The 17,051-nt window shown below is 36.0% G+C and overlaps 2 long non-coding RNA genes across 3 annotated transcripts in view; one reads left to right on the top strand and one right to left on the bottom strand.

Moving 5' to 3' along the window:
• The window catches only part of LOC126511995 (uncharacterized), a 70,844-nt gene extending 66,966 nt beyond the window's left edge, over window positions 1-3,878 (bottom strand). Inside the window, exon 1 of the long non-coding RNA XR_007594866.1 lies at window positions 3,582-3,878. This is a non-coding gene — a long non-coding RNA (uncharacterized lncRNA). The remainder of the gene's footprint in view (window positions 1-3,581) is intronic.
• LOC126511993 (uncharacterized) overlaps window positions 1-17,051 on the top strand; it is a 1,200,080-nt gene that overhangs the window by 1,048,027 nt on the left and 135,002 nt on the right. The gene's annotated exons all lie outside the window — the stretch shown is intronic.

The following is a 17,051-nucleotide window of genomic DNA, read 5'->3' as shown; positions in this document are numbered from 1 at the left end:
CATATTCTTATTTTCCACACTTTACTAAAATTGGCCTTGAGTAACAAAACAGTCAAATAGAAACATATTTATGTTTATATTTTCATCCCCATTTTCCAGCCAGGAATAAAGATCATGAAATCACCTGTGATAATGTTAGTACAAAATACCATTATGTTGAATGGTTCTTTCCTCAAGTCTCCTTCTCCTGTAACTTACATTAAAAAATATTTCTTTCTGATACATACAGGGAAATTTAGACTATATCTTATTTTCTTAACAACCGTGAACTTAAAAAATTCCTTTTCTCTACATAATTTTAGTGATGCAATTTTCTGAAGAGCAATCATTCCTATTTCAGGAAGAATTCTTCAGCCATATTTTAAATTAATACTGTTGTGGTTTGACTCTTTCACTCACCTTCAAAGTTTTCCTCTTAAAATCATATCACTCACAGTGAGTACTTTTGTATTCTTGTAAAACAGCAACAGCAAGGATGTTATTGAGCAAGGGAAAGATGTAAAGAATGGGAGACTGATGGGGATATATCTCCAACAGGGATTTAATAGAACATGATTTACATAAGCTGAAGTTCAATAGATAAATGGCCTATGGGTTTTTATGTTTAAATCAGCAACTCTAATTCATTATAGTCTGAGGGAAGGATATGCTTTTTAGTGGGAGTACATGCAAGAATGTTTTTTTGTGCTATTAAGACAAAGCTCCTGTTTTGATTGTTCAGAAACATTGTTAATCTTAGATTATGCTATGGTTAACCAAGTGATTGCTGTTGAAGACAGGGACATCAAACATAATCTCTGTCTACCTCCCAGGAAATGAAAACTTCAAGACTCTCTAATAAGGGAGAAATGAAAAGCATTTCTGTCTAATGAGGACAATCATTAGGGAAAAGTCATCATTAATGAAGAATTGATTGAAAAAGAAGCAGTCATTTAAACATGTTGGATTAAACACGTGCTGCTATCAACACAGTATCCACAAACCTCTGTCAGTTGAGGATTTCAAATGTCATGAACACATAAGCACTAAGAGAAGGAGTTAAGAATGCAGTAGTTTATCTCTGTAGACAAAAGATTTGGGCATAGAAAATGGATGAAACCCAGAGTGCCTGAAAGAGTCTCAATCTTTCAGTAGGATTGGGAGGACTTCAGTCATGAAAAGTCTCAAGAATGTGAGTGCAATTAGAAAACTGAGGGCGGTTTAGTTGGAATCTAGAAGATTAAAAGCTTTTTATAAACATCAAAAATTATGTTAATATGTTCACACACACCAACACTAGTGATTCTTCTTTTTTCTTTCTTTATTTTAATTTTTTAATTGCTTTACATACCAACCACAGTCTCCACTCCCTTCTCTCCTTCCCACCCTACCACCCACCTCCATCCCAAGCCATCCCCCATCCACTCCTCAGAAAGAATAAAACCTCCCATGCAGAGTCAACAAACCCTGAAACATTAAGTTGAGGGAGAACCGAGCTCCTCCCTCCCGTATCAAGGCTGAAAAAGTTATACCACCGTAGGGAATGGGCTCCAGAAAGACAACTCAGGCACCAGGGTTACATCCTGGTCCCTCTGCCAGGGGCAGCTCTGGAAGGCCAAGCTACACAACTGTTGTACACATGCAGAGGTTCTTTTTTGGTCCCATGCAGGCTCCCCAGCTGTTGGTCTAGTGTCTCTAAGCTCCCAGGAACCCCAGGTCAGGTCTACTGTCTCTGTGGGTTTCCCCATCATGATCTTGAACTCCTTTGCTTGCATCAGTCTCTGCATCAGCTTCTATAGCTGTCCTCTCTTCAGAAGTTGAAGATGTACTGATCAAGGTCCCACTGGCTAGATCAGTAATATAATAACAAAATTGAATGATGGTCTACTTCTACAGGCACTGTTTAGTTTATGATATATGGCTATAAGCACTAGTGAACTCTCATCCAACTTGGGCCACAATTTTTAAATTAGAGCAGTTCTTTGAAAATAAAATCTAGAACCTCAAGAAGAACAAGGAGATGTATCCTTACATTCATTCTGTGGCTCAATATTTGCTACCAATTAATGAACTCATATATTTGCTTTTAAATCTAGCTAAAAGTATTGTTTTCATGAATTAAAAATGATTTACGGAAGAAAAACATAAGGAGTAAACTGTTCAAAGGCCTATGGAAAGAGAAATATCCAAGGGAAGGTGATAAATTCATTATGGGCAAAAGCTATAAACTCATACTATAGTAAAGCATTTGGTCAGTTTTTTTATAAAAAGTATGTAGTTGCTTGTATATTTGTTTTTGGATTTTTTATATTGTAGTATAATGAATGATGATGGTTATAGATTCTAATACAACAAGTTAATGAGTTAGGTTTCATCATTCTACTCAATTTTTTCATGGAAGGTTAGGTGGTCGTACCTAATAAATGCACAGTTGCAAGTTAAAAAAACAGTTTGTCACTAAAAGATAGCATGGCATATACAATAAGTAAAAACAAAAAATCCACATGTATTTTGATTAATGAGTAAGAAAGGATTAATACTATTCATTTAATACACATTCTACCTCTTAAATGTCCCAATTAGAATTTGAGTCTGTTCCATATCAGAGTGCGAAGATTTTGCAAATTTATTGTTGGGCAATGGGCAATTATTATATGAGTGATATCTACTTTAAACATACTGACATTTTAAATCTCACTATATATTAGCAATTTATAGTACACTGTATATAATTTACAGTCATAACAAAGAAGAGTCCTAATTTTTTTCTTTTATCTCAGTTTAGTTGAAATTTTGTTCTCATTAAAATTGAATTACATATTATTGAAGGTTGACATTTGCCAAAACTCTTCTGGTAGTTATTAGTGCCTATCATCATATCTGCCACATGTAGACCCATGCTGCCTAGCTTTACACTTGTAGCTTTGAAATGTCCTATTTGACAATTCCCACTTTCTTTGGTTATATTGTTATCTTTATAATGGCAAGTTTTTATGGGAGAAAGAAATGTTTTGGTGTTGGCTATATAGTATTATCATTTAAAATCCCTTTTAAGAATTATTTAGGGATTTTGTAGACATCAGACATTTTTGGTGCACTGGCAAATAAACAAGTTGATAATGAAGTTGAACTAGTCTGTGTGGAGGTTTGGCCCCAGTAGTTGGGAAAAGTACTGGTACATTTCTCCTTCTGAATTTAAACGTCATTGGGCACATTTCCATGGACATTCATTATGAAGCTTATGCAAATGTCAGAAACATTCATTTGGAGTGGGAAACATGATATTCTTATCAAAGCTGGAAGGTAAAGAGGAAATGACCATATTCCCATATACTACAATACATCGCTTCCCTGTTCGTTCAAGAAAAGCTGTTTAGGAATCCTACAATGTCCTTATCTGTCCTGAAGAGGGCCCTGACTTTTCAACTTTATTTGTACAGTAAGGTGCAGTGTTACAGTAAGCTTAATGAACAGTTACTGTTAGGAACACCCTAACGAAAGAGAGCATACTCATTACCTCTTAGCAGTGGGGGTGGTAAGGCTCTATAAAGCCCAGGTTATCCCCTAGAACTGCCATTAGTTAGCATACAAGTTCATCTTACCTTTCTTTACAGAACTACTCTTCATGAAACAGAGGCTTTTCTTTGTATTTACTCTTGAAGTCACCTCCACACTTGTTAAAGTCATGAGACTATAGCCCTCTATGTCTCAACTGGTACATTTCACATTGCAGTGGAGCCAGTGCAGTAGAAAGAGTACCAAAAGCTTCTGTGTGCTTGGTTGAATCATAAAAAAGAAAGAAACGTTCATTTCAGTCATCTGTCGTTAATGTAGAAACTTTAAGTTAAAAACATATGTCATCATTATTTAAATATTCACCAATCAACATGTTTATGCTTTTATATTAAAACTATAAATATGAATAATCTAGTATTTGGTAGGGTAGGCAGGATATTGAGCCTTACAAATATGGAAGGATGTCTCTAGGATCCTGTGAAAATACTATCTTTCATGTCTAAAGAACCTTTCTCACTGTGAATTAGCATGTAGGCATTAAGATGTAATGAAGGACTGTCCTGAAATATAGAGGAGTGGCTAATCTAATGATTATATAAAAGCACAGAGACCTTCCAGGTTGTTATGGGAGATTGCGAGAGAGAAAGATGGAGGGAGAGAGAGAGAGAAAAGGAGGGAGAGATGCAGAGACAAAGAGACACAGAAAGAACAAGAACCCACCCCACCTCACAACTCCACCACTGCTGGTTTTGCAGTTGAAGTTAAGTTCCCCAACTCAAACACTGTGGGGATTCTCCAAAACTTAAAGAAAGCCAAGGACTATAGATTCACAAATAGCTTGATTTGATTTCAATGAAGACTGTGCCTTGCTTTAGGATTCTCACAGTAGTGAGGCAATGTTTGTTTTGTTCTAGTCACCTAGTTCATGAAAATTTGTATGTGAATGCAAATTGAATTTTAAATTCTCCTCACAAAATATGATAAAACACTGTAATATAGGAGAAATCAAAGAGCAGTAGGAGAATATTAAGTCAAAGTGAATTATCAAAAAAAACCTGTTCAATGTATAAGATCACATGGGATCATAAACCCCTGTAAACCGTAAGCTAAACAGCAATCCAAAAAATACAAGTAGAGAAGTTACTCCCTGACTAATTCACTAAACCTCCCTGAAAATATTTGTGCTTGGGACTGTGGAGGAAGTTGGAAAATCATTTAGAGACTTTTTCAAGCCTCTAATTCTAAGTCTTGAGGCAAGTGTGTTCTCTGTGGAAGCTGAAAAGAATTACCACAGTCTTCAGCTTACAAACAACAAAACATTGCACACACTTACTATTTATGATCCTATAGTTTTGCAGGTCAATTATCCATAACCAGTTTTACTAGAGTGGAAATTTACTAGATAGGATGCACGTGGAACCCTGTTCTTTTGAATACGGGAGAGAGAGTTTTCCTTCCATTCCATTTCCAGAGCTGTTCTGTGCTGTATCTCTCCAGCTTTCAGTTCAGCATCACAGTATCTTCAAGTGTCTGTTTTGTTGCCACATTTCCATCTTTTTATCCTCTTTTCTATCTGTCTCTCTCTCCTATGCAATCAGACTAACAGCTCATTCTCATAAAACAGGACGATCTCCTACCTCAAGAGTCTAACCACACTTTAAAAAGCCTCTTCCAAATAAAGTGAAATTACAGTCTCAACAGATTACAACCTGATAACCATGTCCATTAGTAGCATGTAAAAGAAATTGCAAAATGAAGGGCCGAATAAATGTCACAGATAGTAAAGCACTTACTACACAAAGATTCAAAAGGGAGTTTGTTCCCCAGAATCTATGTAAAAAGTCAAGGCTGGTGGTGCAAGTTTGTCTCCTCAGCATTGGACAGAGAGAGTACCAGAGATTCTTTAGCCAGCCTGTCTGAGCAAACCAGTGAGCTCCAGTTAATGAGAGACTCCGTCTCAAGAAACATGGTAGAAGGGACCTGAAGAATGAGACCACAGCTTGACCTGAGTCCTGTACATGCATGTGTACTTGTATGTACCCACACTCGTAACACACACACACACACACACACACTCACACATGCGTTTCTTCTCATTTTGATTGCACTTCATTCCTTCCGTTGTTGTCATATCTTTTTGTCTTATATACCCAAGCTGATTCTATCAGATGTAAATTCTAAACAATGTGATTACAAAAGGGTATTTTGCTGAAGTTACTTAATTGTGAAAAATCTGATCTCACTATAAGTACTCTGTAATTTTCACTTTTCATCCAAACTCTAAAGATTGAAAATACAGAGGCTATTTTTTTCTGAATCTTATATCCCAGGACACATCTGATTTAAAATTGCCATCAATATTTTTAAACAGATTTGAACAATTGGATTTAAGTTAATGAGCTTCTGGTCTCAGAGTTTGATTAAATAAACTTATTTCATTGCTTAATGGAAGCACTGTAATTCCTTTACCCTAGACTAGGATGCCACAAATATTCTAATGCACTCTTTGTGTTAATGTGTTTCTTCTCCACTGAACAGCTAAGGTTATATTTCGAAAGAACACTTGTACAGGGAAAGGAAACTTAATTGGGTGGTTTTGTTTGTATAGGAAAAATCTGTAAGAAAAACCACGGTCTGGACTGAGAACTGCACATACTATATGGTCAAGTACTGAGAGCACCACCAAGCATCAAGGGAGGAGCATCCATCCCATTAGTTACATTTATCCTTCTATATAAATGAGGCCTCTATCATCTTGCCACGTGTTCTGAATGTCCTAACAAATAGGAGCGCCTGCTTTAAACCAAAAGCCATTTAATCTCCCTGTCTTCAATCAAAGACATTCTAGATCATGGAGGCTACAAAGGACACAGGAAGATGTGTATGCTCAGAAAGAGGTGTATGAAAAGCCAGGGTAAGTATTTTCTTCACAATAATGGGAGTCAACACGATCATAATCCTCCACACGTGTTACATACTAGGCTCAGTAGGATTAAGTCCTAAATGTGAGCTTCCCTATTTAGAAATGGATTCTATCCCGGTACTAATTTATGTGATCCACTATTAGTTATCTCAGCAATTATTTAATATCTAATTTTCATGCTAGACACCATGGGGGAAATTGGTATACAAATAGTGGTTTCGCCTTGTGCTCAGCTTCATGTAGATTACACTCAGCTAATTTGTAGAAACACGTAGAATTCTAGTGTTTTTTGAAAGTACATTAGAATCCATTTCTTATGGGCTATATTTTGCATAATTCACTCTAGTCAATATACCATCTTTACACTTTAATTTTTCCATCTCAAGATGTGAAATGTAATTGTCGTATGCATTATTTAGCTCCACAATACTGAATGATTATGGAGAAAATTCTCCTGTCACTTTTTTCCAAGGTAAAATATTTGCTCTTTGTTTGGTTCAAATAGCATTAGGAAGTGGATGCTATTATTTTTATAATAGTGTTAGTAGCACGAGTTTGTCATTAGTGTAGTTGTCTGGCAGTCTTTGAATGTTACAATGGCATTGGCTTTAAACATTTCCTCAGGGCAGGGACTGTGTCTGCTTAAATTGCTTTGTAAAGAACACAGGTGGCTGAGTAATAAACACTTTTTGCTGATGCAGTGTCTGGTATTGAAGACAAAGCCTCTGATTACTTAGTGTTTTGAAATTAGTTTTTAAAGATGCATCAGGAATCCAATTAGTGTATAATGTGTGCATGACACAGTAATGGCTTTGGAGCAGATTAACAAGACCATGCTACTCTTATCTGAAAAAGTTTATGGTTTAAAACAATATTATAGAATGAAAACAAAATATATATATTAAGTAATAACCCTTTTCAAATTAAAACATATGATATTATGTAAAATAACTGTGAAAGTACGTGCATGTGTATGCATATTCATGATTCTTCCCTCAATTATGAAGTTCAGAAGAAGATCGATAGTACTGTTATTGGCATAATTAGAAGCAGGTTGACATTCTCTTTGTGATGTATATCAGTTTGGCATTGATGTGTGGGATGGTGTTCTGAATTTTTGCTTGGTTTCACTTTAAAATCATTCTTAACATAGAGTAATAAACATGGCTTAGTTTTTGGAATACATGTTACCTTAGACCTTTCTTCTACAGCAATGCTTCTGAATGTTCCCTTGACGCCAATAATGCATATAGAGTGTTTTTCAAACTTAGCATTGGTGTACCTACTTTATATGGCAGTTGTGTACTACAATGGTAAGGATGATTGACCATTTTAATCATTAATTCTTATCTAAGAATAGTATCAACATTATTCTCATTGTTACTATGGTAGTAAGGTTCATTACTACTGCAAATACCTGAGAAAAATAAAATTTTATGCAGAATAGGTTCTTGTCTTATAGTTTTAAACATTGCATTACAGGCATTGCACCTGTAGTAACACGTACAGTGTTAGTTCACTGTGAAGAAAAGACGCATCCTTTCCCTGGCTTATAAACAGAAATGTGAAAGGCAGACCCTACTCCAACCCTCCATTCCTTCTTAGGCTGGTCCCATAATGATGTTTTTAGCCTATCACTTATATATGACCTCTTAGAATATTTGCCACCTAGCAATTGTACTTCCTGGTAATCAACCCATTAACATGTTCCCCCCTTGCAAGACATTCTAGTTCCAAATTACAGCAGTTAATATAACAAAATGCCTAAAGCTAGTGAGCTGTATAAGGATTACAGAAATCATGTTTTTGTGGTCTTAAAGTTTAAGATAAGTCAATTCTGTTTGCTTTCCCTCTGGAGAAGGCTTACCATCACATGGCCCCACACAGAAGTGTGTGCAGAGGTAGGAGGTCACTGTTAAGGTTGGGAACTAGTGATTCAAGAGCCAGGGCTAGTCTTTTGAAACAGTTCACTTTAGAACTAACTCAGGATATCACAAGATGTACCCAGCCCCTTGCCAAGTTTATGTTCTTAATGATCTGCTGTTATGTCTGCGTTTAAAGTTCACAGCCCCTGCCAATGCAGAGACTTTTACCAACACATGGATGCACAGGCCTGTCTCTATACCCAAACTCCTGCAGCATCGTGTTTGGAATAATTTAAAATAATATCTTATTGTGATTGTTCTAAGTTCTGTGTTTCTCTAATTGCAAAGTTAATTGTTAAATATTTAATAGGTTTTTCTTAAATAGTGTGTATTCCTGATTATTACTGGAACTTAGCAGGCTATTAATTTGGTGTGTTTCTTCATATCTGGCTATTTCACTGAATACTCATTAGTTTTTTTATAAGACTTAAGTTGTCCTGCTGTATAAACTAGGAATAGAAATATATTATGTACAACTAATGACAATTTAGGTGTTTTATTGTTATTTTTCTCCTTTTGGATTCTCCCTTAAAAGTTGTTGGTTCTAGATATAATTATTGACTTTTTGTTCTAGCTATAGGCAGTAATATGTGATGGTAAAACTGGTAAAAATAACCACAGATTGACTTCTTTCATAAGCAAATATCCTACGATCTATGATATGAACAGATAAGGCATAGTCCACCAGATATGTTTATGAATGAGCTTTAATAACTTTGTGGTAACCGCACGTCTCTGGATTTATATCCCAAGAAATGCGAGAAAAATTGTGGAGAGAGTAAAAGGTTCAGAAATAGCAGAGTGAAAAGTGGAGGAAATTGCATTGCCTTCCGACCTTTACCGGCTTTCCTATGCATCCATAAATGGGCTCACTAAAATTTTCTGCCCTTTACATTTTCTTCTGCCTTAATGCCTTAATATCTACTAAAAATAACAGAGACAACACATAGCAAGGAGTCCAAATGAACACCACTTTTGTCAATGAGAACTTTTATTTCAGAGCTATTCTATTTCTGAAATGGGTAATGTTTGTAGGCAAGGGCAATGCACACGTGTGTAGAGATCTGTGGTTAACCTTGGATGTCGTCCCTCGTGAGTATTCACAGTTTTTTTGAGCAAGCTTTTCTGACTAGTATCTAGGGATCATCAATCCATGTATGTCAGCATTAGCTGGCCAGTGAGTCCTATGAATCCACCTGCCTCCACCCACACAGCACTGTGATTATGAACCCACATTATCATATGCAGCCTTTTAATGTTTGTTCTTGGGACCTAATCCAGGCTCTTATGCTCATTCAACAAGCACTTTACATATTGAGCTATTTCCCCAGTCCCTAGGTAGGTGCATCTTAAGCTCTGAAACTATTCTCTACAATGTAAAACAATACGCAGATTCCAGCGTGAATGTTAAACACTGAAAAACCGGAGAAAGCTACACATTAAAAATGCAGCAAAATGGAGCAAGCATGACAAGAATGTGAATGCAAATTTACCAGGCAGATACACCGCCTTGTAAAAGAGTAAACATCACTTACTGAGTCAAAGCCAGTGGTGGAAAGGCAGGCTATAAAAGCTTCAGAAATATAACAGGTAATAAAGGAGTTCCTAACCCTTTCAAAGACAGGAACATTGCTCAGTCTCACCTTGTGGTTCCCAGTACTTGTTACCAGCATGTCCCTGTCTTCCGTGTGTGTGTGTGTGTGTGTGTGTGTGTGTGTGTGTGTGTGTGTGTGTGAAAATACTTTGATTTTCTGTTACAACCAGGAAAATGCTGAAAATGTACCAGAACATCCCTGAGCTTACTATCATAAAAATTAGTTACAAATGTGGATATAGTGCTGACTTAACTAAATCTTCATAAATAATGTATGCATTTTACCCAGTGATTGCTAAATCATTTAAGAACAGATTGCTAGTGTGGAGTTAACACCATTGCTCTCTCTTCATAAATTAACTGTTTTACTATAAAATAATTCATGAAACATTTTTTAATGTTAAAACTTTAAAGAATGATTTTGCAGAGACCGATGTACCTGTACTTGCATATTATTTTTCTTTATGTTTGTTTTTTGTTGCTTTTTTACTTTTTCTTCTTGTTTGATTTAGTTTTTTGGGGTAGAGTTTCTCTGTGTAGTCCTGGATGTACTGGAGCACAGGTTGGCCTCTGTATCTTAAAATGTGATTTTTCAATCAAAATTTCTTTCCTCTTTTATCTAATAACCACTGTCATGAGTTCAGTCATATTGTTCAATAACAAATCTTTACCAGAATGCTTTTCATTGTGTGATTAAACACTAATCAAATTCAACTTGTAGTGGAAAGAGTTTATTTCAGGTTGCAAATTCTAGTTCATCATGGAATGAACCTAGGGCAGGAGTTGAGGGCAAGATCCTGGAAATAGAGACAAAGGAGGGGTTCTGATTATTGACTTGCTTCAAGGTTCAAGTTCAGTCAGCTTTCTTGTACAGCTCAAGCTGCTTGCCTCAGGATGGTACTGCTTTCAGTGGGGGTGTATTTTACTACATCAATTACCAATCATAAAATTCCCTCCCAGACATGCCAACAGACCAGTATGATAGGAAATGACTCTTGAGTCAAGCCCACAGACCAGTATGATGGTGGCAACCTCTACACTGTGATTATCAGGTATGTCAGGATGACAACCAAGCTTAGCCAACACAGCAGTTTTTAATATCTGCGTATTTATATATAGTTACATGAATTATCATTATGCACATTTAAACATCTACAAAGATGCTATTTTACACTTTGTTTATTTTGAATTGTCTCTTTTACTCAAGGGTAACTCCAGAAAATTTCCAACTTATTTCCATTAATCCTGTTATATGTTTCAACTTCCTCCTAATTAATTCTATTAAAATTAAATGTTTATGTTTTTTAATTTTGGACATTTAGGCTATTTATACTTTTGCCTGTATGATACAATGTAAACACAGCCACTACAGGGAACATTCCTCCAGAGTGCTTCTTAATTTATAGTTGCACCTGTGTGGTAAGGCACATGGTGATTCAGTAGCTCTGTAGTATTCCTTTAAAGACTTTTGCCATTAATGGGCCATGATCACAGAACACATGTCTAACTTAAAGATATTGGAGCATTGTCTGAGGGTTTTAATTGCTATGAAGAAGGCACCATGATTACTACAGCAATTCTTATGAAGAAAATATTGAAATGAGGTTGGCTCACTTACAGTTTCAGAGGTTCGGTTCATTATCATCAGGAAGGGGAGCATGCCGTGTGCAACCAGACATGGTGCTGGAGCTGAGAGTGCCACATCTTGCAGGCAGCAGGAAGTTGACTGACTGTCACACTGGGTGAAACTTGAGCAAAAGAGACATCAAAGCCCACACCAACAGTGACACACTTCCTCCAATGAGGCTTCCCCTCCTTAGAGTGCCACTCCCTTTGGGGGGGCATTTTCTTCCAAGCCACCACAGTCATGGATAACATGGATGCTTTTACTTTGACCTTTGGACACTATTTGTCATGCTTTCTGGCTGGCTGGCAAGTTGTTAGAGTGCAAAAACCTGATCCACATTCTCTCTTACAGCTGGAGTTGGCACAATTCTGAGACCGTGACGGCTAATGCAATATAAACATAAAGTTCTGGTGCTGACTGGGCTGAATCATCCCTAATCTTCATCTTGTCTGGAATTTTGATGACCCGGGAAGCACAGATGCCACATATTAAGGAAAGCAGGGTGACAAAACAGGTCTGCTTCCTCGGAGACATTATTACTCACTGCTCCAGACCTGCATCACTTGCCAAGATAATTTTTATTATAATATCTGAGACGAAGCCCTCTCCTGACCATGACACTGTAATATAGTTTACTATATTTAGTTACTATATTATAGTTACTTCTACTTGAATATTATCAATGATACAGTGACTCCTAAGCTTTTCTAGATATAACCAAATTGACTTCAGAAAGGCTGCTGACAATTTATGCTTCCATTGTATGAGACAAATTTAGATTTATTTTTTCAGGCCTTTTTTTTTGCTTTAGATCATAGAATAAATTTAAAATTCTTGCATATTTAATAGTTTGAACGGCATTTTAATGTTCACCTTTCTGGTTTATTTTCATTCTTAGTGCTATATTTAATATTCTTTCACTCAGGTGTCTACATAAGTGAGACCTGTTGCTTCTCTGGAGATGGAGTAACAGGTAGTGGTTAACTAATCAATATGGATGAATGAATTTAAATGAATGAAATGAAATTCATGCCATGACAATGATGAAGCATGCATGGACAGCTCATATATGGTGATTCTGTTGAACATGTCTATATTTTGTTTCATGGTCTAAGTTGATGAGGACAACTGATCATGTATCTTCCTCAAGAAGGTGCCAGATCTTATTACAGATGGTTATAAGCCACCTTATGATCTCTGGGAATTGAACCCAGGACCTTTGGAAGAGAAAGCAGTACTCTTAACTGCTGAGCCATCTCTGGAGACCAAATCCAGTTCATTTTCAATGCAGTACATAATCTTCATCACTGAGTCATATTTCAATTCCTTTGTTTATTCTTAAGTTTGATTCTACTTTCTGATTTTTGCAAATACATATATATCTATGATTATTCTTATGTGAGAACCATCTTTAAGTAATATGAGGCTGAGCTAATATGAGGGTGACAATGACAATATTTTAAAATATCTCCATTAATTACTGTAAAACTGTCAGACACTGTCTCAGTTCTTTGTGCTAGTAGAGGAAATAATTTTTCCATATAATTTACTTAATCATAAGTATTAGGTATCTTGTACATGTTTTAATACTATTCCTACTTCCTGAATATGTATTTAAAATTAAGGATAATGTATATTTTATTCATATTATTTGCACTGTCACATTTTAAATTCATTTTAAGTGTCAAATGCAACAGTTATTGGAGGAATCGTTGATCTCTTGGTGATATCTTATGCATTAATGTTTGCAAAAAAAGTGACCCCAGGTAAGTAACCATTTCTTCAGTCCTATGAAGATTTGAATTTAGCCTCCATAATATTAACAGTTAACATTTTCTGGAAATGACATCAAAGATATGACATTGGAAATTTAACATCACAAGGAGCTACCCAATTGATAGTATGTTCTACTAACTGACAGAAAAAAATTAAACTACTAGTGATATTGTAATTAATTCAGGTTTCAAAAAAGGTAGATATATGTTTTTTCTATAGTTTTACAAATATGTGTGTCCGAGTATTTGCATGCACCTGCACCATTGCAAGTACAGAGGTCACATACAACTTGCATGAGCCAATCCTCTGCTTTTATTATGCATTCAGTACTAGCAACTGAATATTAGCTGTCAGGCTTGGTAGTCTATCCTGTCCGCTCAAAGATGGTTTGTTTTATATTCTGATTTTATGTTCCTATTTTGTTCATGCACTCCTCAGGACTTTAGTTTCGAATAAGTCATGATCTTAGGGCCTAATAAATGGTAAAGCATTTTAGATAATAGTATTGTAATATTGGGAATTTTGTTGACTGTATGGAGTGAACTCATCTCTGAAATTTTATTTCTGTGATACAGACTCATCGTTCCTAAGACTTACCAGTCTCTACAGATACATGAACAAAGTTCTAATTTGTACCTTGGGTTTTCCCAAAGTTCCATGGGTTACCTATAAAACAGAATGGTACCAAATGGAGAAAGTAGAAACTCTAGCAAGTGTTTGATGAGAGACTGTTAGGTTCTTGGGGGCATATCATTAAAGGATATGGAGAAACCCCAACCCTAGAAACCCAGGTCTTCCCTGTCTTTCAGACTATAAGATGAATTGCTTTCCTCCAACATACGACTCCACCATAACATGCTACCTTATCACAACTCCACCCTTTAGAATAAAAATAAAAAGTTTAATAAATAGAAAATAGAAACTTGTACAGGTGTGAGCACAAAAACATTTTCCCTATTAAAAAAAGGTGATTACATTATGTGTTTGATATAGTGATAAAAATCTAACTACACAAGCCAAACAAATGTAGCTTTGGCCTGTAGATATGGTTTGACACATTTTATATTTATTAATTTGAAATAACTTTATGGACTTTAAAATACCCATCTTTGTGTTTTATCAGCAATTGTATCTTATTTTATGAAAAATGGTTATATGTGTTAGAAAAAGTCAGCCTATGAACTTATATCAAGGAGGAATACCAATTTATATATTTTATACTCTCTCAAAATAAACCATAAATAACTTAGAAAATATCTTCTTGACAGAGAAATCACAACCGAAAACACCTAGAGTAAGTTACCAAAATAGAACATTACTAATACCTGGCAATCCAAGAAGATATAATTGCTAGAGACATCTTTCTTCCTCTGAACCTACCACAGAGGGAAAATTATTTTAGCAAGATAACATCCTGAACAATGGCCATGCATTATCCAAGAATAGCATTAATATGTATTAGCTTTGAAAGAAATTGTGTTTCCTTCAATATTACCTTATTATCTAGATCACACCAAAATATCTGCACTTTTTCATGATTTTCTGTTACCTATGTACTCCTGCCAACAAAAGTATTCAAATTACTTCTTGATCTAGCATCAGACTGTTCCCTCCTTGTTCCAAAAATAAATCATGTTCGTTGTCAACAGTATGGTTTTCTTGTTCTAGCTTGTCTTTCCACAGAATTTTCTCCTAACTTGTCCTTAATCTATCCATGTCCTCCCCTACTTCATGAATAATATCAAAATCATATTCTTTATGAATCATGTCAATTCCTATCTTCTATAGGCAGATAGACTTTTGAGGGAGTCCAACAGTAATTTAGCTTCATTTAAATTACATTTAATTTCATCTAAAAGTTTTCATATCTTAAGTTTCTTTGTTGGCTTTACTTTTAATTTTATCTTCTTGGGAAGAAAGAGCATATTCTATATTTATTTGAATATTCTCTATTGCATTGTGAAAACCAAAACAACAGACGTACGGCCTGACTTTGTTAAAAGAGTTAAGATGTAATAATCACATAGACTTTACTTTTAATCACTACAGACTGCGGCTTAAGGGTAGACCAACTTGTTTTGGCTCACAGTTTGAAGGTAGAGCCCATGGTAATGGGGGAAGTCAGGTGTGATGGAGAAGCTTAGCGAAAGTTATTCCCACAGTTTGCCCAGTCAGGAAAGCAGTGGTAGCTAAATGCTAGGGTTTAGTTTACTTTCTTCTTATAATTAGCATAAAAACTCCAGGCATTGAATGTTGTTCCCTCAAATTTAGGGTAGATCAACTCACCGCAAAGATCTTGTTCTATACATAACCCATCAAAATCTTGTTCAGAGGCTTGCTTCTTTGGGAATTCTATGTGTTGTCAAATTGACAATCAAGATTAACCACAACTGTATCCCTTTCCACCCGAACTTCAATCAGGTAACATTTAAGTTATATGATTCCCCTGTTATCCCGAAAGTCTCATGGTCATCTCGTAGTGCAAAGAGTATCCCATACAACTTCAAAAGTCTTCATGTTCTTAGACCATTTCAAAAATTATTTAGAGGCCCAAAGTCCAACTCGCCTCTGAGATTCAAAACAATCCATTAATCATGAGCTTTTACAAAACCAAAAACAAATTGCATAGTTCCAAAATCCCTAAGTATCCATTCATATTTCCAAACAACAAAATAGGGCATAACATGGAAATATCAATCCAAGGTAACTAAAACCTCCGAGGGCAAAAACTAATCTCACAATAGCAAATTACCTTGTAATAGAATCATCTAGCTTCCAAAGGGCCTAAATACCTCCACTAGTCCACTGATCCTGCTCTGCCGCCGATAGCACAAAAACCATCTCTCTTGGACCACTTCTACTCTGTTCTTGCAGTGTTACTGAGTAGATGGCCCTTTCTTTTCAAGCATCCTAAGGTCTCATTACATCTTAACGTTCACTTTCACCATGCTGTGCAGTGGCGTCTTAGGGCTGCCTTGAGGCAACTCAGACTCATTTTCATAAAGGCTAATCTCAGTAGTTCCCTGGAACTGTGGGAGCAGATGTCCACAATTCTTTTCCATCTTCTCAATTTGCTAAACTACTCCTACCGTATGTCTAAAACTGCCATGCTCTGATACCACTTGCAGATGGCACCTAGTAGTTCCTTTGGACAACAGTTCCTTCACCTTTCTGTGTTCTTTCAGCACTGACTCTTGACACTTCTCCAGGTGGCTGTTTTCCCCTTCGGTTGTATTCTCATTAGTGGTCCTTCCCTTTCAAGTGACTCCTCATTTCCACAATTTAGAGCTTTTGTTGTGCTTGTCTTTCTTTCAGGGAACCATTTCTATTGTTCAGGGCAAAGCAAGGTTTCTTGTTTTTTTTTTTTTTTTATTATGGTCTCATTTTAAGTATTCACCTTAGCCAAAAATTAAAAGATTATCACCTCTTCTTGTCATAAAAAATTATTAAAAAAAACCCTCATGTCATTCTGCTCTAAAATTCACGAAGGAGTAGTCATTCTTAATTCTGAATGCTTTCCTTGTTTTAAACTTCTCCCATTAAACAAATTAATCTGTTTTCTTTAAATTCCATCTGGAGCTCTCAGGTATTCGGCAAAATTCAACCAGTTTCCATAACTCATATGAATGGCACCTAGTCATGCTCCTTGTTGACTCCTTGTTCCCCCCTGAAACCTCATAATTCCCCTGTCCATGTTTCTATTGGTATTTC

This window comes from Alexandromys fortis, unplaced genomic scaffold (assembly GCF_014885135.2).
Source record: "Alexandromys fortis isolate MF-2015 unplaced genomic scaffold, M_Fortis_MF-2015_v1.1 scaffold_113, whole genome shotgun sequence".
Taxonomy (NCBI): Eukaryota; Metazoa; Chordata; class Mammalia; order Rodentia; family Cricetidae; genus Alexandromys; species Alexandromys fortis.
The sequence above is the reverse complement of the archived record's forward strand: the minus strand, read 5'-3'. Positions and strand labels throughout refer to the sequence as shown.